At 48.6% G+C, this 4,164-nt stretch overlaps 1 long non-coding RNA gene across 1 annotated transcript; it reads left to right on the plus strand.

Moving 5' to 3' along the window:
- Nucleotides 1-481: 481 nt before the first annotated feature.
- On the plus strand, nucleotides 482-1,736 carry LOC139433104 (uncharacterized). Its single transcript, XR_011642668.1, has 2 exons — nucleotides 482-564; nucleotides 1,249-1,736. It is a non-coding gene; the product is annotated as an uncharacterized lncRNA (long non-coding RNA).
- The last annotated feature ends 2,428 nt before the right edge of the window (nucleotides 1,737-4,164 follow it).

A 4,164-nucleotide genomic window follows, 5' to 3' on the forward strand; every position in this document is an offset into this window, starting at 1 on the left:
CTGGAGTCGGTGGACGCGCCGGTGCGTCCAGGTGCGCATAATTAATCATATATTTTCGATTATAAGGAGTAGAAACATGATTCAGATATCCGCGGAATCGCTAGAAGGGTAGCTTTCCAGCAATATCTCCTGTGAGACTGTAACCAGGGCACAGCAGCCAATATGGCCACTCAAAGCAGCTTGACTTTACACTGTGTGGGATTGGTGGATTCGTGTGTCCGTCAAGGAAATCTCAGCCGGCAGACATCATGGTCTGAAATGACCAATGGACATCGAGAAATCACTAAGGACCACCAAGTAAAAAAAACATAAACCACGTGTCTCCCATCATTTTATGTCAGTGTGGAGAGAGAGAGAGAGAGAGAGAGAGAGAGAGAGAGAGAGAGAGAGAGAGAGAGAGAGAGAGAGAGAGAGAGAGAGAGAGAGAGAGAGAGAGAGAGAGAGAAAGAAAAAAAGAGAGAGAGAGAGAGAGAGAGAGAGACTCAGATGTTCAGAACCTGAAGTCTTCGACTCTTCTGAAGAAGAAGAACACAAAGACAACAACAAGGATCCATTTGGACATGGGTAAGTGTAAATATTACAGTAATAGTGTACTGGCAATGTGTGGGGAATACCGCGAAAATGAACAATAGGTTTATTGATTATATTTGTTATCGATAGTCATGAACTTTTTCTTGGGACAAAATAGACTCCATTAGCAAACGTTTACTCTGTGTTAACGTTATTTTGGTGTGTAAAATGAGATTACATGTGTAGATGATTAAATTAATCATTATTCGTCCCACAACGGAGACATTTACAGTGACATTTTTGCCATCGATTATTGTATCATACTGTTCTGTACAGATGAGACTTTGTCATAGATTTATTTATGTGTGCCTGTTATTATTTTACCGTCCTGTACAGATGAGACTTTGTAATCAGATGTAGCATATGTTATGTGTGTCTGTGATTTTATACTGAATGTAAAGTAACTGGAAATACCTGTGGTGTGTGTGTGTGTGTGTGTGTGTGTGTGTGTGGTGTGTGTGTGTGTGTGTGGTGTGTGTTGTGTGTGTGTGTGTGTGTGGTGTGTGTGTGTGTGGTGTGTGTGTGTGTGTGTGAGAGATCGAGAGAGACTCCTTTTCCAACCTCCCAAACTTTCTTTTTATGTGTGCATTTTATTTGTGCTTGAGCAACATTTTACTTGAACTTTATTTCAATGAAATTAGTTGTAATTATTGTCCTACATTTTTATTTGTTTTACAGAGATGTTTCACAGCTGTCTGGGCCTAGTGGCCCACAGGCGGCGTTTATCCAGCAGCCACAACATCCATCTGTGCCGGCCCCCAGGTCAAGATCTACTGTGGCTCAAGGGCCTTCACTAGAGCCATCACCACCAAGGACCAGCAGACCAGCATCACTACAGCTGCCTCCACCTCCACCTCCATCTGCGGCTGTGTTACGTGCCGTAGTGTGTGTGTGGTCGTGTGTGTGTGTTTTCCTCTCTCTCCCTCTGATTGTCCCCAGGTGCAGCCTCCCCCCAGGTGATCCGAATTAACAATCAGGACTTCCATATAGGACCGGAGGAGGACGGCAGTGAGGGCCTTCTTTCTCTCCTTCTCGTCTGGCTGCATGTGTGCAGCCTGTCTCTGTGTGAGACCCAGCATAGTTGTGTTGTTTGTTGTACGTTTGTGTTGTACTTTGGCTGGTGAGCCGCCTTACTTATTGACGCATTAAAACCTCACTTAAACTCCTTCGGCATTCCGTTTCCTCTCCTTTTTCTCTCGTCCGGCTGTCTGGTGTGTCGCTACTTCCCTTGGTACCCCTAGCTCTACAAGGGAACGTAACATGGGGGCTCGTCCAATCTTTGAGACAAAGAGTGAGTATTTGGTTGTTGGTTAGTGTTGATATTGTGTGTGGTGGTGAGCAGTAGTGTATATAGGTGTAAGAGTGGCTGTGAAGTGTCTTCCTGTTGAACAGCTTCCTCAGTTTAGACAGGGGAGTGTCTAGCTGGACTGAATCAGTCCTTCCTTCAGGCACTCATTTTTTATTTTGCCTTTTTTATTTTCGGGGTAATCCTGGGTGGGGATTCATTCCCTGTTGGGGGCAGGCGATTCAGGGTTTCGGCCGCTGATGGTTGCCTTTAAAGTCGCCTCGAGCCCGGCACGCTCCAGAAGATAGGTAGTAAAGTTTGGTAGGCAGGATCTGGGGAAGTTTGTAAATAAATAATAATATTTGTAAGTAGCCGTTGCTATGGGGTCTAAATTAGATGCCAGGGTAAAAGTGCGTATGGCTCGTCTCCAGTGTGAGAGGGAGGAGCGTGAGCGAGAGTTTCAGCTCAGGAGGGAGCTGGAGATCAGGAAGTTGGAGGCAGACACTGCTGTCCGGATGCGTAAGCTAGAGCTCCAAGCAGCTGTGGTGGGTGATTCTGCCGTTACACCTTCAGGTTCTGCTGCTGCTTTTGATGTCGGTAGCAACATTCAGCTGGTCCCTGTCTTTCTTGAGTCGGAAGTGGAGATGTTCTTTGGTGCATTTGAGCGCATTGCTGCTGCCCTGCGCTGGCCAGAAGACGTGTGGGCCATACTTGTACAGTGCAAGCTAGTTGGCAAGGCTCAGGAGGCTTGCTCTTCTCTTTCTGTTGAGGATAGTTTGGAGTATGACAAGGTGAAAGGTGCTATTCTCAGGGCATATGAGCTTGTGCCTGAGGCCTACAGGCAGCGTTTCCGCGGCATGAAGAAAGCTTCTGGCCAAACATACGTGGACTTCGCGAGGGAGAAGAAAGTCCTCTTTGACAGGTGGTGTAGAGCATGTACAGCGGATGACATAGCTTCAGTATGTGAGCTGATGCTGTTGGAGGAGTTCAAAAACTGTGTACCGGAGCGTACGGTAGTCTACCTGAATGAGCAGAGAGTGACTACCCTTCAGCAGGCTGCCACTCTGGCAGATGAGAGTGCGCTGATACACAGGAGCGTTTTGTTTCAGCAGGACCCTCCTCAGCGGGACACTTATCGGAGAGCTCCTGATAATGATGTTCCCTGTGCCAGTGTTCCATTGTTAGGTCCCAGGATAGACAGAGCGTGTTATTTTTGTCTTGACCCAGGTCACATGATAGCAGACTGTGCAGCTTGGAAGCGAAAGCAGGCCACCACTATGGCGGATGAGGAAGGGCTTGAGCTATCACACAGTGGTGTTTTGGCTCAGAGCGATTCTCCTCATCGTGTTGGTTTCCGGAAAACTCGTAACAGGCGTGCCACACAGGCTCATTCTGTCTCTCTTCCAGGACCCAAGAAAAAGAGTGTGTTTCTTTTGTCTTGATCCTGGTCATCTAGAGGCAGAGTGTGTAGCTCGGAAGGAGCAGGTGGCAGCGGCTCTGGAAAAGCCAAAAGACCGGCACCCGGTTGCGATGCGACAGAGTGGTGAGTTGCAGTTGAGTTCTGCATCCGTCTGTGACGGTGCTGTGGGTGTGGGTGTTTCCGTCTCTGAAGCGGTTGGTGTGGACCTAGCTCAGAGCGATGTGGATCTGTGTTCAGTGAGTGGTGTGTGTGTGTTCCATGTGTTGATCCGGTGTTGGCTGCTGGTGAGCAGTATAAGGTGTGTTTTATGGGGGGAAGTGTTACGTGCCGTAGTGTGTGTGTGTGGTCGTGTGTGTGTGTTTTCCTCTTCTCCCTCTGATTGTCCCCAGGTGCAGCCTCCCCCAGGTGATCCGAATTAACAATCAGGACTTCCATATAGGACCGGAGGAGGACGGCAGTGAGGGCCTTCTTTCTCTCCTTCTCGTCTGGCTGCATGTGTGCAGCCTGTCTCTGTGTGAGACCCAGCATAGTTGTGTTGTTTGTTGTACGTTTGTGTTGTACTTTGGCTGGTGAGCCGCCTTACTTATTGACGCATTAAAACCTCACTTAAACTCCTTCGGCATTCCGTTTCCTCTCCTGTTTCTCTCGTCCGGCTGTCTGGTGTGTCGCTACTTCCCTTGGTACCCCTAGCTCTACAAGGGAACGTAACAGGCTGCCACCAGGTCAAGATACACCTCAGCACAAAGGCTCCACCCCAGCCATCACCTTCAACCCAGCCAGCAAGGAGGTCTCGTGGAGGTCTCGTATAGCACTTGTACACCCCACCTACACAGCAGCCCATGCACCATCAACCCCACCTACACAGCAGCCAGACCCACTGTCTTGGAAG

The sequence above is a fragment of the Pseudochaenichthys georgianus genome, chromosome 24 (assembly GCF_902827115.2).
Source record: "Pseudochaenichthys georgianus chromosome 24, fPseGeo1.2, whole genome shotgun sequence".
NCBI classification, from domain to species: Eukaryota; Metazoa; Chordata; class Actinopteri; order Perciformes; family Channichthyidae; genus Pseudochaenichthys; species Pseudochaenichthys georgianus.